Raw genomic sequence first — 27,014 nt, 5'->3', positions numbered from 1 at the left:
TGATTAGGCCATTCCACTGAATCAGTGCCATTTGATTAACACTGTATATAATAACACACATGTTTAACTACTAATTAAAATGTGTAAAAAAAGCTCAGGCCATTTTTGGTAACAGGACACATACATGAAAATACCCAATATGCCCAATATCATGAGAGCATATGGTTTACCCCAAGGTACTACAAAGTATCAACAGGACTGAACATTTGGATTGACCATCCCGGTTATACTTACAATATAATAAAAAATATAGAAAATAAAGTGAAAGAACTTACTTTTAGTCATTTGATGGCCTTCAAAGGACTCAAGTGATGATTTTCTTGTTGTTCAAGGGATGGAAAAGGCACCAATTTGGCAGAATGGTAATTAGCCATCAATTCTGCGGTTGCAAAAGCTGATAAAGTCATGTGTTCCTCACTTTGTAATAGGCCAACAGAACATGTTAGTCATCTACAACTGTGAAAGCTTGTAATTTATTATTCAATAAAAGGCAGCCCCCCCAGCAAACAGCTGACATACTGCAAATGTTTCCTAATTTCTTGGACAGCAAGGGACTGGTAGGTAACCAATGTGAATTTGAAAAACATTTGTGAAAAATATTTGATTTACATTAACTGATTGTAAAGCTAGTCTTTTCTTTTTATTTATTAGATTACGCAAGATCTCATTGATGTTTGGACTGCTTCCAAGTTCTTGGAAAAATGGAACACCTGTTTTTAAAGACAATTCCCTTAGAGAGACTGCCCTGAACGAAGAATCTGACTCTGCTGACGAGCAATCATACACATTAGTGTAGCAAGAACGAATTGTCAAAACATCTCAACAGTTTTCAGATTTCAGATGCATTTCCCCTAAGACATTTGTTCTTAATTTTAAAAATAAATAACTATTAACAATGCATTAACTATACAACAGGATGACTAAATGTGATTTCAGATGGACCTAAAGTTTGAAAATCCTGTCAGACATCCTTTAATGCTGTGTATCATGTTGCAGCTCTTCATTGAGGCTCTTTAATGTTTCTAGTCTGAGAGTAGAAAACTCAAGATTCCATGCTTTTTTATGGCTGTGTTATTTTATCAAGTGGAAATTTTAAATAAACATCCCGGACTTATTCAAGTCTGTGGGTTTGACCAATTCACAGCATAGGTTTTTAATAACTGGCGCACTATGAGCAGTGAGGAAGAAATGTGAAAACAGATATAAGGTAGATTGTTTCCTTTACACTATGGGACAGCGACGTGGCTTCTCTTCTCATTTTGCTGCATCTTCTCCCTCCACAACCAGCTAGAAGGAAGTGGCCCAAGAAGGTCAGTGTTGGAGAGGCAACACTAACTATAGTCAGTACTAACTACAGTTCCAGATATTGTGGTTAATGCAAATTTGTATTAAAATGGCTTATATCGAGATGCCATCTTTATGTTTCAGTCCTTTCAGAGACTAGAGGATCATCTGATCTCTGTTGAAGGAAACCCTCAGCCATATCTTTTGGCCACAGGGGCTGCACAGGTTAGATAGAAAGTTTCTTCTGTCCTTAGGCGCATTTGACGAACTGTTCAAGTTCCACTTTATTTTCAGCGTGAAATATGATGATGCTCTGTCCAGCCTGTACACATTTTTGCAGACTACTCAGCAAAATATTGATATAGGCACAAAAGAAGAAACTCCATTTCAGAGAGTTGAGAGCAAGGTTGTTGAACAAGCAGTAGCAGCTGACAGCGCAAATGTTACAGTGTTTTCTTTGTGAAGGACCTTTGATTGTGATGAAAGTTTAGAGTTATTGTTTGTAATCTCATCAGGCATCTGTACAGTCAACAAACTTGTTTGCACTTTTATGCAATGTATGGGGAGGTGGTATTGACAATATATTTATACATTATATTTCTTATTTTCTTATATAACATATATATGTTGGAACTGTTGGGTCTCTGTAAATAATTCTATAAGGAGTTCGGTCTAGACCTGCTCTATTTGAAAAGTGTCCTGTGATAACTTCTGTTATGAATTGGTGCTATACAAATAAAATTGAATTGAATTGAATATATTTTTTATAAATTTCCATTTCACCACAGAATTTCCCATCTGTTAAGCTATTTTTGGCAGTTGTTTTTTTAATGTGAAGGTTTATACTGCTACTGAAAAAGCACACAAAATGTAACTTGTTACACTGCAGCATGCAGTTTTAAACACATTGTATGGCTTTGTTAATTAAATGACATTTGCAGTAATCAAAATGGTGTCATTTTCACCTAAAACCCTTTTTAGTATTTTAAATATTAACTCTATGAGCGTTAAATGAAGCATGCTTTAAAATGTTGACTCTTAACAATAATAGAGTTCATGTTAAAATTAAGTCAAGATGAGGTTTATTTTTACTCTACATGGGAGTAGTGTTTTCACTGCCACAACTCCTGAAAAGTGTTTAAAGATCAACTCCCAGAGAAATTGTTACTTTGCCCTGCCCTCAAGTGTATTCTGCCCTCATGGTCTCACGTGTACACTCAAATTTAGCTGATTTTAACTTTTAATGCCTGTTTCCTGCTGGAACTGACAGAGTTAATAAAACCATTAGCTACAATTTATAAACCCTTAAAGTATGCCATATTCTGAAGTGGTACTGATTTTCTTCATTTTAGTTTCAATGAACTTCCTGCACATATTTTCTCACTGCTGAAGTTGCACATACAGCTTTTACCATGTGAAACCTGTTTACCTTCCTACCTTTTCAGTAGGAATGATGACAGCTGAGGTGTGAAGCATTTTCTAGTAAGCACAGCTTGATTTGGACGTGAAGCTAACATCAAAAGTCCCTTGCTTGTTACATCAGTAAAATCTGTTGACAGCTGTGAACGAAGTGTAACACAAACTGTTAGGAGCAGTAAAGTACGTAGTGATGGCAGATCGTCATCATCATCAGCAGCTGCAGCAGCCCTGTGCTTATCTTCCACTCCATCCCCCCAAACTGGAAAACAGCCCTCCCTCTGCCCACTCATGACACAAGCCTTTGATTCACAAAATGGTTGCCCATACATCACAGGAATGCATGAGGCTTCTCACAAACAGGAGCACACGTAGACTTTGTTTTTTACTGCTCTGTAGTTAGTCTCTGGTACTGTGTATGTGTGTGTGTGTGTGTGTGTGTGTGTGTGTGTGTGTGTGTGTAAGGTGTGTGTGTGTGTGTGTGTGTGTGTGTGTGTGTGTGTCACCCAGGGATCCCACTCTAAAACAGTATACAGGTATTTACACCACAGGGTTCAGCCGGATGGGCAAGTCACAAGTATTTGCTGTCAGAACACACACACACACTCACACACACACACACACACACACACACACACACACACACACACACACACACACACACACACGACTAGGAAGGCTGGCCTAGGGTCTCGGTGCTCACAGACTGTGAGTGTAATCACGAGAAAGGAAAGATGAGGAGAAGAGGGACCACCTCCACTTGATATGGTGACTCACTGGGGATCTTGTTGAGAGAGAGAGACATGGAGAGAACTAATATCACCATATTGTCACCAGTATCAAAGGCTCATTGCTAGTGTCTTATACTTTTAACAAAGAAAGCCTTTTTTCTGTATTATGCCATTGTCAAGATGTATCAGGTGAATCTCAGTATAATAAATATAATCTAAATAGACATTTAGATTGAAAGTCAAGTGCCATGGAGTATCTTCCTTTATTTTAAACATTCACGTATGTACAATTGGATATTTGTACATTTCAGTTGTGAAAGAAGGCAATATGAGGGGCCATCCGCCTTGTTAGCAAAATTACCTTATTAACCTGCCAGGTCATTAATAGATGGACTGCAGACCAGGTCCGGGCCCAGACGTCGTCCTATCACGACCCAGACCTGTAACCGATCAGTTATTGAGAATGATTACATTTTTGACAGAACGTTTTTTTTCTGTTTTGTTTCTTTACAGGCACAGTATTTCTAGCCTTACGACACTAGTTTGACAGCCCAGGAAACTTACAGACAATTTGCATGCGCTGTAAACCATCTCAGGTGATGCTACTCAGCCAATCAGATCTGTGCATTACGACAAGCTGTCATGGTTTTAGGTTTTCTTTGGTTGTTTCCTGTTTTATTTTGTAAGTTTCCCCTTCTTCTGTCCTTTTTTACTTAATTTCCTGTGTTTGTCTGTTTTCCCTGTAGTTTTGATTGTTTGCCCCACCTCGATTATTCTCACCTGTGTCTTGTTATCCTGCACCTCAGCTGCCACATAGCATGCTCTAAAATAAATTCCAAATTTGGTTGTTTTATCAACATAGGCTTATGTTCACACTGCAAGCCTTAGCACTTAATTCTGATTTACTGTTCATACCAGATTTTTTTGTTTGGCTGCTCACATTATTTTTTAAATGTGCCCAATATCAGATGCCAGTCTGAACAGGTCACGGTCCTGAAAGTTACATGATTTCTGATATGACTCTTCATTGTTTGGAATGAGGTGGTATTGGCCTACTGCACTGGCAAGTGGCCCAAATCAGAATTGATTAGCACTGTTAACAATATCATAAATAACAGATCTGACTCACATATGAGCAATAAAAAAAAAGAATTAAAGCTGCAAGAAGCGTTGGGCGGGACCTCGCACTCCACGCAACTCGGGGTGTACTGCGGCCGCGTCACGTGCCGTTGTTACACATGCGGACCACAACATGAAAATTTCACGTAAATCAGTTCAGAATCGCCAGGCAGGGCTTACTTTCTTTTGCCAGTAGGTGGCGCTATCACTATGTCTGAATATTGTCATGTAGACGTGTTCAAGGTGGGACTGTTATCAAACACGTTAAGTTTCATTGAGATTGGACCATGTACACTGAAGTTGTGAGGACGTGTTACAGAATATGTGACGTTTAGTGGACATGAGTTTATCAGGGTAGTTATGAGTACTATCTGTTTCATGGCCAATCGGCAGGATTCAACACATCGTCACAGGCACGCGGTACGCGGTACGCTATACAGTCACAAATAGCACAACTTTTGATCAGCAGTATTTTTTAACCGTATTGACCAATTTTGAAGTTGATCTGATAAATTTCCTAGTAGGAGTTTGTTCAAATACAACAACAAAACAAAAAACGCTGAAAGTCTGCAAAGTGCCAGAAATGGCACCACAATTTGACATTCAGTTCAATCTGGCCAAATTTGACGGCATGCCACATACGTGTACAAATAGCTCAACTTTTAATCAGCACTATACTGTAACTGTACTGACCAATTTTGAAGCAGATCCGATGAATTCCCTAGGAGGAGTTTGTTAAAATACAACACAACAAAATCCAAGAAAATGAATTCAAAATGGCTAACTTTGATGCCACGCCATGGACACGCCCTTTAATGTACATGCACAAATAGCACAACTTTTAATCAGCACCAATTTATGACTGTACTGACAAATTTTTAAACAGATGCGATGAATTCCCTAGGAGGAGTTCGTTCAAATACAACGCGAAAAGTTTGCCGAAAATGAAAATTTAAATCAAAATGGCCGACTTCAAAGCACGCGCTTTGTCCGATTCGCACAAAATCTTTAATGTAGCATAGGAGGAACACGAAAAAGTAGTTTATGGACATTTTGCGCTCTTGCGAAGAAAAAATTGAGGCGAAAGTGGGTGTGCCCTAAATGGGGAGATTCTGCTCCATTCACCGAATGCGTAAATTTAAGGTTTTTGAATGTGCGACAAACTATGCAGAAGTTATTAGCCTAAACGCACTTTTTATGATAGTAGCGCCACCTAGTGAAAGCAACGCATTGAATATCCCCATTTTTACCAGGCCTGACAACTTTGCCAAATAAAATTTAGTTTTCGTATATGTTCAGGGGGGCAAAAATGCAGTCAAAGGGGGCTAAAAATAATAATAAGAAACATAGAAAATACAATAGGGACCTCCAGCGGTCACTGGCTCGGTCCCTAAAAATCCGATTTGGGCCTGTTGTTCCTGCAGTGCAAAAGTAGCTTTACTCTAGGAAGGGAGAAAGTTGACAGAGGTTCTGACGGAGGAATGCTCAACTGTAAAAAGGGCCGGGATTTAGGAAGGGTCCATTATCAACACACGGTAAAGTGAGCTCATAACTGGGACAGCATTTCTATAGAAGCCCAGTACTCAAGTTAAGCGATGTCTGACCAGTCATCAGGCTGTGCTTTAATAAATCTACTGGGCCCTCTGACAGGTGATAGGCTAGCACTCTCACACACAGAAAGTAACTTTTTTTTTTTCTTCTGGGAAATTGTCTTTTTTTATTTGTCAAAGTATGTTTTGCACTAGAAAAGTAATCTTTAATAAAATATCAACTTTGTCTAAATAAGATATCCCAGCTAATCTTATGTTTCCAATAACAAGCTACAACAATGCTTTGCATAATATCCCAGCAGGGGAACACAATTGTTTTCCTTATTTTAATAGTAAGACCACAACTTTTAAATTTAGGAATTGTATGGAATGACACCAATGTTTGTTCATCTATTCGTATTCCTTGACAACACACATCACATGAATACAAAAGTGTAGGCCACCTTTTACAATCAGGTTAGGCTTTGTGTTAATTGTTTAGAATTAGTTGTTAGTAGTTTGAATTAGTTGATTCCATGGAATGGCGCCGACGACAACAGTAGCCTGTCATGGCAGCTCCTACCATTGTTGTAGTTTTAGTGTGTTTTCAGTGTGTTTTTAGCCTTTGTTTTTTTCTATTTTTAACTGTTTTCTTACTTTCTTACTTTGTTCACGTCACCTAAATACTTTTTTGGTGTTTTTGAGCACTTTTTATTTTTTGTTTGCACGGGTCTCCATTGCGACAGCGAGTCGCATTGTTTACACCTGCGGCCAGATGATCGCCCTGAGGTACCCGAGCATCGGAGACGGTGAGGCTGCAGAGCGGGGGTTAAACGGAGGATGAAGAAGAGGAGGTTTAAACTCTACATCCCTGCAATCATCGAGCAGATACCGGACTCCATCGTCACCATTCCCGGCTTCCAGACGGTTCGAGCCGACAGGGACACCACCGCAACCGTCAAGAAGAAAGGAGGGGGACTGTCCGTGCTCATAAACAACAGGTGGTGTAATGCCGGGCACGACTGTGTGAAAGAGCGTCTGCAGCCCGGACATCGAGCTCGTCGCCGTCGGACTTCGTCCGCGTTGTCTGCCACGGGAACTTTCCAGTGTTATCGCCATCACTGTCTATGTTCCTCACTTCATCATCACCATCACTGTTTACATTTATGATGTCTTATTTATTTTCCTGTACAGCACTTTGGTCAACTTTGGTTGTTTTTAAAGTGCTTAACAAATAAAGTTGGATCGGATTGGATTAATCCAATCACATCTCCCAGGTTATATGTCAAAGACATATAAACTGAGCCACATGAGTAAAAAACAACAACAATAAAATAATGGTTTATTATATAGATATTTCTCAAGTCCAATTTTTGGTAAATTATTAGAATAAACAACACTTACAAGTAATGACTTACCCCCTATATATTAGCTGTCATTTCGATGAATCCATTTAACAGATACTGCATTGTTTATTTTGTTGTTTCTGCAAGGCCCTAATTCCTTGATGTATGGCAGTATGATGTTGCTTATTTCCAATGTTTGTCCCAGTGTACACTCATTTAAAGAAATGGGCTGCTCAAAATTACTTACATTCTGACAACATTTATACATTATTCCTTATGATAATTCTTTATTAAAGACTAACCCCTAAAAGGCCATTGCACACCAAGTCTGTACTTTTGATTAGAAATTGTCGTACGTTTAAAAATAAATACAGCCTCATGTTGTGTCAATCATGTTTACACACCAACTATAAAAAACTTTTGTTCGATTTTCTGCATTTTTTTTTCGTGCCAGTCATATGAGCACAGCACACAGACAGAGAGGGGGGACAGGTCAGCCTCTTTAAGCAGCGGTAAGAAATGCAGAATGCAGACAGAGTGTCGACAGCCAGTGGAGGAACCTCCAGTAGAGAGAAGCAAGTAAGGAAGTGAGAGAAAGGAGTGAGAAAGAACAACAGCAGCAAGCAGACAGCTCCTTTATCAGCAGGAGAAACTCTCCTTGTTCTTGACACCCTGGACCAAATATATCCTGTTTCTTTCTCTACTTTCAAGTGAGAAGACCGCAAAATCATCCTCAGTGTGTGATTACTCCATGTCATATTGTGAACTGTGTAACGAATGCAATAATAAAATGCATCAGACTCTATGTGCAAGGCATAACAATTTTAAGTGGGAAAATAGGGACCTGGTGTTCAAAGGCCTGCAAGATTTTGAGGCCAACTGTTGAAAAAAAAACATCTCATACATGCGTGTTGGACCATTGGTCCCAGCAGTTTAATCTTGGATGCGTGAATCAAATATTATTGTGTAGTGGTTGATGTTATCTAAGAAAACATGTTAAGGTACAGGTTTTTCATATAAATGCATGTTTTGAGCAGTTGGCACCTTGCATGACAGCCTCTGTGATCAGCGTATGAATGTCTATAAATGAGTGAATGTTAAACGTCGTGGTCGGAGGACTAGAAAGGCGCATGCCAAAGTGCAGTCATTTTTACCATTCAAAATAGAAGAGTATATGTTCTGTCAAGCATTATGTGGACAAAATAAAAAGGAATCTGAAATGCCTCCTGCTGCAAGAAAGGTAGCCCATATATCCTTCACCATAGCCATGTCATCCAGCTCCTCCTGGGGGATCCCTTCAACCATGATCAGATTTTTTGCAGGGTCTCCTCCCAGTTGTACCTATCCAATGAGTTTTTGTTGCCTGGTGGTCATGGTGCATGCCAAGGACATAACCTTATGTCCAGCTTTGCAAGTGGTGGGTCCACAAAGTACCTCCATTAGTTGCTTTCCTCCCAGGCCTGGCTTCAGGAGGGTGTCCATGTCTCCCTGAGATAGCTTGCTTCTTTACCGCTCCATAAGGGTTCTGGACTGGGACCAGTTTGGCTTGGGTGACCTCACCAAGCGCTATTGTCCTTGGCAACACACAAAGTAGCATCATGAGGGTACCCAAATCCATCCACCACCTTTCCCAGAGGGAATGTAAAACAGTTAGGTTCAAATACAGGGGAATCTAGTCCCTCCAAGAAGTTGCAAACAAAACAATTCAATTCCTCTGAATTCTGCGCAACCTTGCAATTCTGTCCAATCACAGCGACTTTTCCGACTTTTTACCAATCATAGCAGTCCCCTGAGCAAAACATTGAACGAAAGTGATTTTATTCTCACTGGAAAAAGTTGCCATTGATTTTTAATGAAGTATACAAAATAAAATCCAAACTAGTTTTGCAATTTTTGCCTTGTTCCAAAATTTTATTGCAGAAAGAATTACTGCAACATGCATTTTTTTAATAAAAGCTTCAGAGAAATCAGGGATTTTAGGCTGCAACAAAAATCCTGGAGGGATTGGAAATTGAAGGGTATTGTAGTCCATGAGTTGTGGATGCTGGAGAGGAAGAGAAGGGAGAGGTGATTGTGATAGCATTGGGTGTGGGTGAGTGTGAGGGTGGTGGGAACGTGTCTTCACAGCTGGCTTTGGCTATTGCCAGAGTTCCTGTGGGCACAGAACACTACTGGAAGTGTCTTGCTCTTGAATTGAAGCAGACAAGTTGATTATTGACAATAAATGGAAAATCTAACTTCAGTCCATGACAGAAACAGCAAAAGTACCTCTGTGCAGTGTGTATGCAGTATATTTACTGTAGTCTAATAGCCGAGTATGAGATCATAAGAACACACGCACTGAATTTACGTGGCGAAGTGGTGACAAATGGTCTGTTAGTGCGTGGGTCACTGTATGTATATCTATGTGTGCCTGTGTGGAGGTGGGAGGGGTGTGTATGTTCCACTTCATACTGTGAAAACAGGTCCACTGATGATTCTAACAGGGTGTATATGTCTCCCTTTGTTTATAAAAATGCTACATAGCACATGAACATATGTCAGCTCTCAGGATGGCAAACACACACACGGCAGCTCACACCTCAGTCAAACGTGAGACCAACTGTCCTAACAGGTTTCATTTAATGCATGTTCAGAAGCATTTACATAAGAGGGGAGCAGTGTCTTCCAAGTCTGCATCATTGCATTTATTCTGAAAATCTGACAAGGATTTTCAGCCTTTTCCTTCCTTTGTTCCAGGATGGTGTCCCAGGTACATTCTCTCTTAATACTGTGATGAGTTTGTTTGCATAAAATATTAAATGTGTATTTACCAAGCAGCATTCATTTTGAATGAATCATCCTTTCTGAAGAATTCCGTCTAGTGAGCTGACAGGAATGTGACCACCTGTGTCAGCCAGTAACAGTAAGATCACTACATTTTATCGGCTGTCCTGACAAAGATATTCCATACTTCCACTTTCATCTACTTCTCCAGGTGTTGGTCCTGAGGCTTTTCTAGGCCAGATGGAATATATAATATTTATCTGCCCCGGGGTGTCTCCTCCCAGTTGAATGCTCTCCACATGAGTCCTGCACAGGGTCAGGTACCTGTGGGCAAAGGTGTGGACATGACTGATCTGATTCAGACTTGAGTCTGAAATTTGATGACTGTAGACTCCACTTGACAAAAAAAAAAGACTAGTAACTCGGCTTGGGACACCAATGACCCTGACTTCACTTGGACTTGAGCCTTTTGACTTGAAAATTCTTAATACCTTCCCTCAAACCCAAAGATTAAACCGTATGTTTTTTTAAAAGTGTGTCACAAATCAATTTCCCTTCATTTTCTAAAACAACTGTCATGACTTGGGACGCACCTGATTGCAAAGACTTGTGTGACTTACAAAACATTGACCGGAAAAAATATCACGGGTATGGGCAGGGGTAAAAGTTAACTAAATGTGGGCGGGCAGCAAAAATGCGTATTTCCTGGAGAAATCTGAAATGACTGTGCAGGCTATTTTTAACATCTAAATCATCTAAGTATCATCAAACCTTATCACCTGCTGGAATTACTTTTTATTGTGAATGCCGCAAACTCGCACGTCTTCTCTGAGGAAAGATACAGCTGCAGCAGTAGCACAGGTGCTGTGCCAGTTGACAGAAATGTTTCCAAGAACACAACTCTCAAACTGCCAAAACAAGGTGCAGTTTGTATGTCGGGACATCCTTTGAAACTGTGTGTGGGGATGGATTCAGCAAACTGGCACAGGGCTTGATGGACATCAGTGCCCAGCTGGCTGTGTGAATGCAGCAGCATAGTGAGTAGCAACATAGTTGGTGATCGAACAGACTATGGTTAATTATAATATTTATATATATATCTATATATATATAGATATTCTTGTCATTCATGGGAATTAATTAATGGGTTGTGGCAAGTCTGGATTTTACTAATAACGGGTCGGTTCCGGTACTGAGCCCTGCAGGACTCTGCAAGAGGGATCCTGATCAGATGCTGAACTACCTCAACTCTCAGTTTCTTCTGAGCCCCTCACCCTGTCCTTGAGGATGAGAAGAAAACCTTTTTAGGCTACTTGCTCTGTTACTAACCTAAAAAGCGTTCAGTACAAGTGAGAGCAGGAAAATAAATCACCCAGAGACCTGAGCCGTTTTTATCTACAGTTGTTTGCATTTTGCGACCATGTCTCCAAATGAATTTTGCTCTGTCTGCTGGATGTGTAAACAGCCAAATGTTTGCTAATTCCTTTGCCAACAACTTTTAGAAGTCATATGTAAATGTCGTGTTCATACCTTGATCAACTGCCACCAAAGATCAGTTCATGCTGATACTAAATATGAACCTGCCTCCCAACAGGACTTTGTTCAACCAATCAGAGTTCTGCAAAACAAGACTGTGAGATGTGCTTTAAATTAAGAACACGTCCTTGTTGTAAACTTGTGTGTGTATTTATGCATTATATGTGGGTGCACATTTTCTCTGCATGCATGGTGGAGGAGGTGAAGGAGGAGGTGGTAAGATATGAAGCAGTTTGCCGAAGCTCCTCCTCATGGATTCAGATCACTTTAATTCTGTTTTGTTCTATCAAGAAGAGAATTAGACGGTAATCTGTGAGATATTTTATGTTATTTCTGAGATTTGGAAATTTGGACCATCTCTGCTTGACAGAGTGCACAGACGAACCACGCAAGCCATTGACCATGTACAAATCACTTACTCTGTGAATTCAAAGATAAATGCTCCTACCGGAGCTAGAAGGCACTACCTGATTTAACTATGACCCACTCTGACCCAAGTGTAACAGACATTTATTTTATATTCACTTACAATTTCACTTCCACAAAACTGCTGTATTGGTCCATAATTGTTCATTCACTGCATCAATGCTCCGGTGATTAGTTTAACTGCATCATTTTTTTAAAAGAAATAAGTGGATTGAGATTGGCTTCAGCACCAAGCAATATGAGATGCTTTGATTTAAAGTAATTACCATTAGTTAAACAAAGATGTTATATTTTCCTGAAAAGCTCATTAGCAACTCTGTCATCAACAGTTACTTCTTTTTTGGAGGTGGAGGGGGTCAGTGTACTGTAAAGTCACAAAGAACAAGGAAAAGAACAAAGGTTGTAGGGTCACTTGACTCTGCTTCTTTGACTGCCAGTCACAAAGCTACATGAGAGACTCCTCTGATTACAAGTGTAATATGCCATATGACTTCCACCTCCCATCTGATTACAATGAATGGACATAACTAGAACATAAGGGGTGAGTGAGTACTCAGCTGTAACGAATATGGGAATTTTACGTTAAAAAAAATGTGTCAATACAGGAAGCCAGCGATTGGTTTGTGTGCTCCGCCATTATTACTGTGGTGGCGAGTCGTAGTGACTCTGTGGCAATAGAATGTTGGATTGACAACTAGCAGTGGCCCCCAGTTACTGATGAAGGTACCTTACATGGATGGAGATCTTAGTGTCTATATGTTTTACATATCAGTGAGACATTTATTATGACAATAGCCAGAAATAGAGAAAAAGATGGAGCGACCATCCGCCACATTTTAGGTGATGTACTGTATAATACTACTGTACTAGCAATCAATCAAGAGTTGCATTTAATCATCACAGAGCATCTATATTTGTAAAAACGTTCCTAGACATCAATGTAAAAAAAAGTTACATAGAAAGTAAAGGGAAAAGTAGAAAATTGTACACTTCTTAGTACAGCTTGCATTCAAACGCACTTATATCTGTAGGTAGACGCCACCGCATTAATGCTGACTTGTTTACTTCCATTACTTCCATGGATTTGTGAATAGGCATTTTTGGACAAAAACAGTTCTGAGGAGCTCCCCCAAGAACTATATCTTCAAGGGCTTTTTTTTCCTGTTTGCATTCACACCGCCAATAGGAACGATAAGCTGGTTTGTGGCTAGTTAGTATAGCAATGTCCTTTCAGTGCGACAACTGTTTCTATAACAACAATACAACAAGATGGAGGACGCTGTGGTTGGAGCTGTGTATTTATTGTGTGTTTTAATGATGACTGTATGATTGAAAAAGCAGGAGAGAAGTTTAAAGGCGGAAACTTGTGACAGTTGGCAGTACTTCATTTTACTGATGCCAGGGGGGTCTTTATGGATCTTAAAGACAATTCAAATTCCACCTAATTCCTGTTACTGAATTTGATACAAAAAAATCCAACAATGTATTTTAACATGAACTCATTTATGTTAATTTAAATATATAGATATTTGCCTCTGAACTGCTTAGATAAGTTTGAGCTGTTTCCTCCTTTAGTTCGAAGTGCTCTACAACACAGTTAAATTTGGCTCTCTATAACTTGTCCCTGATCATCCTAATGAAATGCTAAATATCTCGAAGCACGACTCTTGGTGTGTCTCAATAGTGCATCTCATTGGACCTGTTGCTGCACCTGCACTTGCTACCACCATTCCACACATTGTTATTGTACTCACTGTACTGCACTTCATAGTTTATGCTTTCTGTTAATGTTAATTAGCTGGTTCTGTGTTGATCATACTTGCTATCAGGGGGGTGGAGTTTAATAGTAACAATTTATGAAATCCAAGTATTTTATCAGCCTTTAACTAAACGACCCAACATACAGACTGTTGTTATTCCACAGAAGGAGCTGTTGTAATTATAATACATTTAAGGAAAATGGAAAATAATGTATTTTGAAATTGAATTGAAAAATCTGGATGCTTTTTACATCCATCCATAGAGCACATTATCTGTTCACATCTCAATATTTGTTTTCAGTTACATCTTTAGCCTTAATGGATTTTCACTTTTAAGATTCCCCATATTTCACCAATGGAGTTAGGTGACACATTAGAATGCTTACTGCAACTGAGGCAGGCCCAGGCTGTGAAATATTTAACCATTAATAAAACTTTCAAGCAAAGAACATAGTTTCAGTTTTGGTTTTCATACTACAGCTGCAATGATTGGTCAATAATTCGATTAATATTAAATTACTATATTGCCAATCGATTAATTGTTTTGACATATGTTTTTAAGGTCAAATGTCCAAATTCTCATTTTAGCTTCTCAAATTTGAATATTTTCTGCTTCATTTCATCCTCTAGGACAGTGGTTCCCAACCTGTTTCCTTAAGGGACCCCTTAATAATTTAACAAACTGATGACCTGAAACTGAAGCTCTGATGACCACTAGCTGGGGTCTCAACCACCAGGTTAAGAACCACTGCTCTGTGACAGCGAACTATATATTTTTGGATTGTGGACAAAACTAGACATTTGATTACATCATTTTGCACTTTGGGAAACACTGATTTATTTTATTTTTTTTACCATTTTGTGACATTTTCTGGACCAAAGGGCTAATTGATTAATGGAGAAAACGATCTACAGATTAATTAATGATGAAAATAGCAGCCCCAGTTCATACAGACTCATGGATTTCTTGCTATTTAAATAAATCATGTTGAGCTTATTGCCCTGTTGAAACATTTTACGGCCTGGTGGTGTCTATGAAACGTGAGTGGAGGGGGTTTATGAAGAGTTATCATCTGTGCTCAGATCGTTTGGGTTATTTGTTTTAATTAGATGCATTATGAGGAGAGAATGCTTGTCATATTCCTGTTTTTCTTTTTTACCCTTTCCTGTGTAAGCAGCCCATAGCAGAGGAATTGGAGAGGAGCTGTGAGATAAAAGAGGAGTGGAGGGTGGGATCGAGAGGGCCGTCCGCTGAGGATCGGACTCCCCCATTCAATCTGTGCAATCTCCACGACAGCGAGAAATAGATTGCTTTTTAAATAGATTGCTTAGCTCCCTATCTTGGAGCCACTGATGTGGATACATTTCATAGCAGCCCTTGTTTAAATGAGTGCGGGCGTATTTGATAGCAGAGCCACTTACCCTGCCGTTATTAAGGCTACAATACTGTTAGCATAGCCCTCATCCCCTGTTTGGACTTTAAAAACAAATGGGAGAAGGGAAACATTAAAGATGCGTTAGGGGAGTTGGGCAGAGCATCCTACAGTGGATGAGAGAGATATAGTTATTAATTGTGAGGTATTTTGTGTATATAAGCTCCAGCGACTCCTTCATTAAAGTCAATATTAGGCTATAAAGGTGGAAAGAAGGGATGAGAGAAGGGGAAAAAATGAGAAACAGAGGGAGTCGTCTGTGTGCTTTTGTCTCAGGAAGAGAGGAAATGCAGCACATTTCCAATTGATTAATACTGCAGACAGGGTTTGTTGGCGGAAACCACATTATGCTGTTGGTTGGTGGGTGGGTGGGTGGGTTGGGCAGAAGGGGAGGGAAGAAGAGGAGGGAGGAAGAGAGCCAGAATTGTTATCACGATTCAGTGAGGGGAAGAGAGCGGACTCAGGAGACACTTTAAGATATCCTCTCCCTAACAGGCCTTTTCCATCAACAGGGGACCAGCTTCATTCTGGCTTGAACCATTCTGAGCTTTTTGACCAAAAATACAGTTCAGAAACCAAAAAGTTGGTTCCCAGCTGGAATGAAAAAATAGAAAGCGAACCAAAGTGGTTCTGTGATATTCTACAGGCTATTGATGAGTGGACACATACAAATCAAGGATGTATCATCAACAGAGGGCGCTGCACAATGCACCACGACCTGTAACATATGACACGATCAATTTATTTTTGGTTGAAATGCTCTGAACAGGGCAAAACTACATGTGAAAAACTGGAGCACAGCCAGCTCCCTATTGGTGGAAAACGTCAGCGTTCCAGTTCTGGTGCTGCTGACTGTCCGGACTCTGGTCATCACTAAGTGTGGGGAATCTGGATTTTAAAAATGTGCTTCACCACAATCGAAATCCAGTGGATTTTAAGAACTGAACTAAAGCATCTAAATCAAATTAGAATAATTACTGTATGGGCATATTTTCAATTAAACATTTGTATGAATTCACAGGGCTTGAAAGTTAATTTGGTTGTTCTATATTTCTGTGTTGTCCACAGACCCCATAAAAAGTCAAAAACCAACCATGTCTGTGTCTTTCTGACTTCTCTGTCCTGGCTGTGCAACCCCGTCTCCTAGAAATGGCATTTACACACCAAGTTATTGAATTACTTTGATGTTTTAAAGGAGATGTAATTGCTGCCTGGTTACTTCACTAATAACACATGTGCAGTCCTGGAACTGCTTCTTCTTCACTCCTATTTTGTGCATTAGTGTATGAGTATGTATAAATGCTTAGTTTCCATTCTGATGAGCAGTTGGATGCATGGCAGCCACTGCCATCAGTGTATGAATGTGTGAGTGTGGCATGTAGTGTTCAGCGCAATGAGTGGTCATAAGACTAGAAGTACCGTCCATTTACCATTTACCATTTACTTCACTGTAAAGTCCATTCTCAGTGTATGTGCACTGGTGACTTCAAGTTTCTACATCACACTGTACAAGCTGCATACTGAACCATGTGCACATTTTATAATTATAAACAAAGTGCTGTTGTAAATTAGTAATATATAAACAATTTCAAGACAGGATTTGTTTATGGCTCTATGTGGCCATTAGTTCCTACTGAAGATGTACATTTTCAAAAATCACATTAATAGTTGTTTTTTAAGGTTCAGAATTTCTTAAAACCAGCTGGTCACTGTAAGAGAAATATTGCATTTACTTTCAGCAGCGGATTAATCCTCATTTTGTGCTCTAGTGGGTATTTCTGGCAGCAGAACAGTGTATGTGGGACTGAGTCAAAATAAACTACAGTGTGTGTGTGTTCATGGTAATGAAGGAACATGTCACCCAGTGCAACAGTGTTTTACCAGTTTTGGACAACAATGGAGCTCTACAGCAGAGAGAAAGAAAAGGCTTGTTTGTAGGACACACTCATTGTTGGCATTGCTCTGCAGATGGGGTTTGTTGCCAAGATGAAAAATATAGAATATTATCAGATTTATCCTGTAAGATTTGTCGACAACGATTGTCGTAGTGCATTCTGTGACAAAAGAGGCCAGCACATTCTGAAGACAAGAAGGCCAAAAAGACAACAACTGAAAAGGCTAAATGAATCTAAAGACATCTGAACATGAATTTATATTGTTAAATGTATAACCCTATTATAGTTTTAATTAAAAAAATAATGTAATTTAATAAACAGTTGGCCAGTAAGTATGTAACGTTGTCTGTGTGAACAGAGATTATAACTCATACTCCAAATGTATTATCTACATTTGAAATAGATTGAAGAGGTTTAAAATGTGATCATTTAGTCCATAGTACATTCAGCTAATAAACAACAGTGCTACCCTACACCAAGCTAATGTTTCTATTTGGAAGTTATAAGAATAGCTTTGCTAAAGCAACACGCCCGTTAATTCCAGCTTGTTAGAGACATTAATGTGCACTTGACACTGAAACAGGGACCTGTTACTCTATATGAATCTGCACCAAGGTTGATGCTAAGCTAACAGTTTCTTTCAATGACTGCTGATATCTTATATTCTTATTGAACTGTTGCTTAGAGGATCTTCCTGCTCTTTCAGTTGTCAGTCTGGTTGAACCACTGTACAATCTGTTTGTAAAGATGACTTTGTACATGCATGAAAGACCATTAAAAAATCTACAATAGTCTTCTAAAACATATGACTGTACTGAATTAAGCTTTTGTGGCAGGTGACCCCGAACTTTTGATATTTATCTTGCAAGACTAAACATTTCATATCAAAATTGTGCATACGGTATATTTCTTTATATTTGTCAGTTATGAGCATCATTTCCTTTTTACCTACTTGAGCGTGCTGTGCTACATTACACCCAGCTCAGTCTACAGAGAGAGCAAAGTAAAGATGATGCATAATTAATTAGTACAAAAGCTGAATATTTCCTGTGGCGTTTCTGCCAAATGAGCCTGGGTCCTATCCCTCCCATCATTACCGTCAATTTTCCTTAATAGTTTGCTTAATAAGTAATGAGTGGCCTGAAAACAGGGTGAGCCAATAGCTGTGAAGCCTCCTCTCAGGGATTAAACCCCTCCCTCGTAATGTCAGCGACACACCGCAACAAAGAAATGTGTTTGAAATTTTGGCTAAGACCCAATTAATTATTAGATTTTTGTTTTCAATTCACAAAAAATCTCATTCTTAACTTCACACGGAATGTAATATTGCTGGCTCATGGATAAACTGGGACTTCAGCCTACACAGAACAAATGTCAAATTAAAAAAGAAGATATTGTAAAATATTCTGCGTTCTAATGAAGAACCGTGGATTGTGCTTGGCTACGGCATGTGTGTTTGCAGTCCAGCAGGGCTGGTTTTGGGATTCTAATTACTGCGGTTTTAACAGGATTACAAGAGATAAAATGTACCAAGACGCTCGGGGTGTTTGCGGGCTAAATTAAATAGGATGTAATATGGTGGTCTGCTGTGTGGTGATAAGAGGATGCAAATAGCCGCCGACAGTAGATCAGTTATCTGGTGTGAATAACAATGTTGGGAAGCTCAGGGTGTCCTCTTGATTTTCTTGGCGGTCCGGGTTGGAGAGGTCCCATCTAGTGAGTCACATATAATGTAGTTAAGTGATTGTGTGGCAGAATCATCCTACACTGACATAAATGCATATAAATACAGTTCTATTCAAGGTAGTGATACACTAATATTGGTCAAAGATACAGACAGTATGCAGAAGATTACAGACTGGATCTTTGACAGTTTTTTTTATATTGATAATATGACCAGTGTTGGGCTGTAAGGCATTACTAGTAATAATACAGTAATTACATTACTTTCCCCAGTAACTAGTAGGGTAACTAATTACTAATATATTTCAAAAATAATATTAGAGTTACCACCCAAAAAATTACTTACAACCTTACTTTTGTTGTTGCCTTCATCTGATCTGAAATCCAACAATCAAATCACATCCTTGGATTCATTTTCGGAGTCATGAAGGAAACTAAGAGTGAAACGTTTAAATTCAGCAGCTGGAAAAAGTCCATTACTTGGATTTTAACAAACAAAACGGGATTTTAATCGTTGTAAATATGAATTTTGGCAAGTTTGTGCAGAGTAGCAGTAAATACTATTGGCAGGGAGGAATAAGTAAAGTAATAATATTATTTTTAAGTGTAATGAGTAATAAAAACTTTTGAGTAACTAACCCAACACTGTATGATAAACACATCTGGATACAGATCCATGAACTTGTATACCGTTGGATCTTTCCGGATCCTTTTTGTCCACTACTATACCTCCATGAAATGTAAGCCTCCGTATTTTTGCTTGAATTTACTTTGACTTGTAATTTATCATCACACATAACAGATTTGGTACAATTACAATTTTGGATATTGTGTCTCTTGGAGCAGGATTCCCACGCACCATGGAAAACCTGGCAATTTAAAGACTATCTGTAGAAATTGATTGAAACAACCAAATATACTGGAAATAATTTAAGTTTTCCTGGAAATTTTTAATTGTATTTTAGCTCTTCACTCAGCTCACCTGTGGGTGTGTATTTTGGTAGGATGGGCTGCAGAACGTTTAAGCACTGAGTCGTCAATGTTACAGTGAGAGGAAAACCGTAGTAAAACTAAAGAAATGTTTGTAGATTTTATGGTGAATAATTGTTAAACCATGACTCAAAATACTGTAAACTCTAAATAGGTGAAATACAGTTTCTGTAAGAGTAAAACACCATAATATCTCATGGAAAACTCTTTATTTATGCAACATTTTAAAGGAATAGTAGTTTTTTATCATTTCTCATGGAAAAACTTTCTTCATATGGTAAAACAGTTTCTTTTGATGGTAAAAACTTGTATTTATATAATTATATAATAATAAATACATGGAATAAATATATGGAATACCATAATAGTAAAAATGTTTTACTGAACAGCGGCATGACAGTGAGCTAACATTGGGTGTCCCATAGACACTGAGCACCTATATGAGACAAGTCATCATGAATCTGCATCATTAAACAAGGACGAATAAATATGTCAATACAAGGCCTACCAGTAAATTATATGACCATTTGTTTGTTACCAATGATGGTTCCCCTATCCATCATTGGTGTGTACCATAGAGTAAAAGGAACTGTTCTGCTGATCCATGATCAGTTTTTTTTAAGCAGGCTTGGTAAGAAACAAATTACATGTAATTGAGTTATGTAATCAGGATACAAAGAAAAGGCCCATTACACTAGTGGTTGAGACCTCTTTTCTAAACCGACTAAGTGACATATTTTATGCTTTATTTCATATTATATTCAATACATAACATTAACAGAAGGGAACACCTGTACAATGAACACAATAACTCTAGGAGGTTTGTGCTAAACGAGAGATTTCGATTAATTTTGAACAGCTTATATTTTGTGAAAATTGATCAGAGTTAACTTTTCCTTATATTTCTTTACAATTCTCTGTTTGTAGTATGTATTTTGTTTAATTTTTAACAATCATACGGACTGAATAGGCTTCTTTTAGACATAGTCTGTGTTTTCTTCTCATTGTTCTATCAGCTCTTTAGTTGTTTTAACTGCGTACTTTACTAATGCAGGATAAGGCAGTTTAGCAGAGAGCGAAGGTTCTGGGAATATATGTTGAAAAATAACAATTTCATTTAATTTTCTAGCACAATGCTGAGGTATAGGCCTACCTTATTTTTTAAGTTGTCTTACACCCCTTAAAATAAAGAAGGCCTCTTGAAACACATAAAAGTCAAATAATTTATTTTCTCTTATCTTTATTTGCATATTTGATTTTACAAAAGAAACAAAGAAATCTCTTTGTGTTACTTTTAGTACTTTTTTAAAGTAACCCTCCCAATCCGGATTATTTTTTTATTTTTTTAAATTTTAAATTGATCTTGATCTGATGTCATACATAACATTTTTAAAGCTAAATATTCCCTTCTACCCGAGGCTCAGTCTGTGTAAAGCAGAAGTTAAAAGCCCAGACTGGCTATTTATTCTTCTCCTAACTGAGCTGCTGTAACTCCCAGTGAGAAGGTAGAGCAAAGGGGAAGTGCTTATTTTAATCTTTGGGTTTGTCTGTGGGATGACTGGAAATAAGGCCTCTGCAGAGAGATCCAGGATGTTTTTTTTTTTTTTAAAAGAGCAGAGACAGAAAAATGTTTAGGCGGCAGTCCGTGACCAGTCCTCTGCCGGAGGAAGACGTATTCAGGGTTCCAACTTTAACATCCACAGGCCTGCAAGAAGTAATCCACTGTGGAATCCAATCTCGTTACGAACATTATTCATAATCTCATCTGATGTTTCTTGTCGAATTTACAGCTAAAACAGGCCTGGAGTGCTAGAACGAAGGCCTCTTCTCACATACATCCTACATATTGTGTTAATTAAAGCTTCATTTCACATTTCAATTTCAAAAGAGGGGTTTATTTATGTTTACAGCCACATTTTATTGACAGAAATAAGGCACACTTACAGGGGGAAAATGACATTCTCATCATCACTGCTGTTGTTGAATGATTGAAATGCATGCAGCGTTCGTCTCTGGTTAGCTTTAAAACAATCATCAGCAGCAGCAGCAGCAGCAGCATGCCATTAGTACAGAGCAGCATACATTAGTGCACAACCACAACAGCTCTTTGACTGCAGAGATAGACGTGTGCAGAGATGGCGTTCACATTAGATCACTAGCAGTTTAGACATCCCAGTGCCATCAGCAGCTGTTACAATGATGCTTTAAATTCATTAAATCAAATTCAAAAAGAAATCGTCCATTGCATTTTGATGTCACGCGTCAACAATGTGTTTTACGGCATGGCAGCTCTTGGAAAACAAGTAGAGACAATCCAAATACAGGCTGGCACACACACAGAATGACACTAAGACAGCACTTTATACCACATCATTGTCACTGACGAGCCTTTTTGTAAGCAGTTATTATCGCATCAGTTAAGCATTGGAAGTCGATAAATGTGACAAGAATCTGGTTTTGAAATCATATTCAATTAATAGTGTATTCATTAAGGTGGAGTTAAGTTAGTGGACAAATGTCGCCAGTTTTTACAGCTAATAAATCACTAGAGGCCTACAGTGTATCAGCAGAAGTGAGTATAAAGTGTTCACATGATGTAAAATGACTGGATCACATGGCAGCAGCCAGCAGAGGCCCTGCAGCAGTAGCAGTAACAACAAGCAACCAAGAGACACACGGACGCACAGAAAACAGACAGCGATTGGACGTCCACTCTGCTCTGTCCCCGACAATCAACACTCAAATACAGGGGAGGGAAACGATGTGTGTGTGTGTGATTTTTATTTATTTACGCCACTCTACTTTACATCCTCCTACACAGATTTTAGCATGTCGCTTTGTTTGTTTCCACCAGAAAAGGAACGGTAATTATCAACCGAGCCAAGTGTTAAACATATAATTGTATTATTTGAATAATCTGCAATGGTAATGACCGGGATGATTTGTATAATTACAATCGTGTCTGACTGACTCTGCGGCTAACTTTAAAATGCCTGAGAATATTCGAAAACAGCCGGGACTCATTTGATATTCCATACGAGCTAGGAGGAAGGCGTGTAAAAGAAGTGATTTACACTAGCCCTGACACAACGAGGAAATCTCCAGCGAATGATCACGGGAGGTGACATGCGTGAGGACGTGGCTGTATGAGTCAAGTTGATCCTATTAGGTGTTTAAATGGATTTTACATGGGTGTTAAGGTTCAGAATGTGCCATCAGACATGGAGAGGGAATCCATATTCATGGCGCATCACGGGAAAGGTGGTTATAGAGCGTTTGAGCCAGGGGTAATTGTTTATCTAGACGCCTCTCTCCTCGTTGCATAAGTTGAGCTGTCGACCGCTCGTGGTGGACATTTTGTTTTCTCGGTGTGTGTGTGTGTGTGTGTGTGTGTGTGTGTGTGTGTGAGGCTCAGCGGCAGCAGCAGCATTACATGTGGTGTAAACCTCACTGCGATAAATGTCATTTGAGCAACCATTTGCATAAAAAAGGGGCATAAAGGGGGGGAATGTGAGAGGCAGCTCGGCTCAGCCCCATAATAAACGCACTACATGGAGAATAGGTTCCACTCTATAAGCACAACCAGATGAAATACTGTCTGCTCAGACCTCATCAAATATTACAGGCTTAATTTGACTTATTAGTAAAGTAAAATACTTATATTCTATACTATATATATACTACTACTATATACTAATATTTTCATTATGATGAGGTCTTACACAGCTTTTAGACTATTAGCAGGGCCTAAACGAACGAAAGCAAAACTTTATCTTTTATGTCCTTTCTTTAACGCACAGGCCCGAAAATGACAAACCCAAAATAAAAGGGTTACTAGTCGAGAACCTTTTTCATCACAGACGATGATTAGAACTGGAACAGTCAGTCAATAATTGATTTGAACAGTGATTTAGGTAATCAATTCAGTCAAAGTCAATTTATGTCATTAATCCAGCAAAAATGCTAAACATCTAGTGGTTAATATTTAGGGGTTTTTGATTGTTCAGGTATTTTCACTTTCTTCTGATGTTTTATAGAATATATGATTAACTGTACTTGGCCAGCAAGGCTGGATTACTGATAACAAAGCGGCCCCTGGAGCTGTATGTGAACTGGTTTGTGCTCATTCAATTTGTGCAAAATCAACTGATAATAGGGCCCTCAAAGTGGGTCCAGCTTTATTTCCTAATCCTGAGGCCCCTGTCTTGAAGAGGGTCTATATCAAAATCTAGTCTCTTGACTTTCACTAATTTTAGTTTTGCGTTTACATTTTGCATGTTCCAAAACCCATTAACGACTAACGTCTATATTTAGTATGTTAAGAAAAAGTCCCATGTATTGTTTTCTGTTCGAGGTTGAAACCCAAAATCTGCTGTGGAAACTGTCAACAAATGCCAACACATGACAAAATCAAAATGTTTGATTGAACATATGTACCAGGCCTTATTTGGTAGATAAGTTGATTTTCCTTTTAAAAAAAAAAACATAAAAAACATAAATTTGACATGTTAAAGATCAGATTTACACTGGATCAAAGCACATATTGAATTATTGAAGTTGTTCCAAATTCAATGGGGCCAAGCATTTGATAAAACATCATATAATACAGCCATTTCTGCATCATAATATATTTAGTTATTAGTCATTAGGAGTTACTCATTTTATCCCATACGAATACATTATAACATTTCTGCACAATGGCAACAATGGACCAAGAAAAAGCAAAATATTATCATTTTTCTTTTTAACCTATATTATAACAGTCCAGACTATGTGTGAATCAAAAATTATGAATTTTTGAAATTCTTAACCTTTCCTGGGGAAAGAAAATTATAATAATTTAACCAATTTTAAAAATGTAACTGGATTTGTGCTTGACTCAGCTAGTAATTTAAGTGCAGTGAAATTATAAAATTCCACTGTGGACATTAATGGGTTAATCAAATGACCACCCATTTCAGAGGATGAGTGGAGAGGGGGGTTAATGGGGGTCTACTTGCTTATTATTGCCCCAAGGCCCTGTAGTAGGTTTATCCGGCCATACTGGTCAACTGGTCACTGGTGATCAGAGCACTGAAATTAGCATTGTGTATTGTTTACATCTTTGGTTTACAAATAAAATTGTGCCGCTTTCATATGATTTGTCATTTACTGACCCCGTATCTGCAAAACCACTAATAAACCCTGACCCTCCTATTGTAATTATACGTGTTGGTGTTAGTGTGCAGGCTGCCATGCTGGCCTTGCATTATGGGAACAGGCACCGCTCATGCAGTGAGAGTTATCAGAAGTTGTTGTCAGACGAGACGAAGACACGTTTTTTTTCTCTGCGACACCGAACAATCGAGAAGCAACAACTCCGACAGACACACAGACGGAAACAAAACACACACACTGCGTTGCCCATCGCCACGGAGACAGAGACAGATTGACAGGATGCATGGTGGGATAGACGTGAGGACACTATCGACCTCGAACCATGGCTCGGCAGATAGGAAGTGGGCAGAAGGGAAAAAACAACAGTGCAATGCAGTACAGGACAAAGAAGAGGCGGGGTGTTTCTTTTTTGGATAGGTGGAGACAGTCCTGACAGTCCTCCGTGGGTGGGTGGGTAGTCAGGGGTGAGGTGAGGTGAGGTGGGTGGGTGTCGGGGGATGGGGGGTGTTGCTGGTGTTGGGCGAAGAGAGGACTCTCCTCGACTACGCGTATTCTTAAGCAATAACAACGTGATCCGTATTATCCACCCAAGAATACCCGTCACCGAAGAGAGTCTTTCAGTAAACGCGGGGAGCTAAGCCAGAAACCACGTGGGCAGCGCCACTGCCATCGCATCATCATCATCACCACCACCATCACCACCGCCGCCGCCATCAGCAGCCCCCCTTCAGGCTCCGGCGGCAAACAGACACATACACATACAGAGAGAGTGGGCCAGTCGCATTGATTGAAGACGCCTTGCTGCAGCGTGAGGCAAGGCTCCATCAATGGCTCCTCTGCAAAGGAGAAAATTGGTGGCATTTTCAATCCGAGCCAGCAGCGTGTGTGAAGGGGGGAGAAACAGAAAAAGAAAAAAAAGAAAAGAAGGGTGTGTAAAAGCTGAGGTTAACTTGACTCTTTTGGAAACGTGGGAGGGAAGAAGGGGAGCCCAAACCCCCCCACCCCTCGACAGCGAGCCTCTTACCTGGGCCGCGGCCTAGCAGCACCGTCCCTGTCCTCTGGAAGTTCTCATCCAGCGGTGACATTTGGTTTCCCCGCTGCTGTCGATGCTCCTGTGTGGCCCTACCAGGGCATAATGACATCTGGGGGGGAGGGGAGGGGGGTTGCACACACAGGGGGGATGAGGGGTTAGGGAGGTCAGGCCACGGTGTGACAATAGCCCCATACACTTCATTACCACCACCACCCCAACCCCCGCAGCACAAGGAGAGAAATCAACATATGGATTATACCACAGGAGGGAGGGTGCAATGCATGCAGGGAACTAATTTGTTTGATTATATAAAAATAGTGCTGCTTTTTGCAGCAGCGCACCAGTCTGCGCTCCGGCTTCCTTCAGGCTGATTGCTCTCGTGCTGCAAAACACACATTTCAATAAAATGTAAAATTCACGGAGACAGCCCATGAACTTTATTTCCCTTAAAAATTCCAAATGTTAAAACGCCTTTTAAATGAATTCCTAAATGTTAATTTAGCAATCATTATTATGATTTCCCCCCTCTTCTTTATTTTCAAATTAAAGCGATGAGTTTAAATGCTAGAGCGAGGGCCCATGAATAATGTATGAAAAGTTCAAGCAAATTTATTCCATTCTATTCTAATTGAACTAGCCGGCTGAATACAAAGAGCAGGCTCTGGCTAAGCCGATCCAAAATCATTCCATTGATTTGTCGTCTCCAATCAATATTTACAATTACTCTCCGGATGGGTTGGTAAAAGGAATAGGCTCGTCGGCGTGTGTGCATCCTCCACGATGAAATTAGAATTGCATGACGTGCGTTCATCAGAACTGATGAATAATGGTGTCATTTACTGCATTTTTTTTTAGAGCAGGAGATACTGAGAGAGAGAGAGAGAGAGAGAGAGAGAGAGAAGAGAGAGAG

General features: G+C 39.4%; 1 long non-coding RNA gene across 1 annotated transcript in view; it reads right to left on the bottom strand.

The window, feature by feature from the left end:
• Window positions 1–21,787: 21,787 nt before the first annotated feature.
• The window catches only part of LOC127369189 (uncharacterized), a 7,000-nt gene continuing 1,773 nt past the window's right edge, over window positions 21,788–27,014 (bottom strand). Inside the window, exons 2-3 of the long non-coding RNA XR_007886024.1 lie at window positions 26,096–26,213; window positions 21,788–25,907 (exon numbers count right to left, since the gene is read on the bottom strand). This is a non-coding gene — a long non-coding RNA (uncharacterized LOC127369189). The remainder of the gene's footprint in view (window positions 25,908–26,095; window positions 26,214–27,014) is intronic.

This window comes from Dicentrarchus labrax, unplaced genomic scaffold, assembly GCF_905237075.1.
Source record: "Dicentrarchus labrax unplaced genomic scaffold, dlabrax2021, whole genome shotgun sequence".
NCBI lineage: Eukaryota > Metazoa > Chordata > Actinopteri > Moronidae > Dicentrarchus > Dicentrarchus labrax.
Note: the sequence above shows the minus strand (reverse complement) of the source record. Positions and strands in the feature narration are given on the sequence as shown.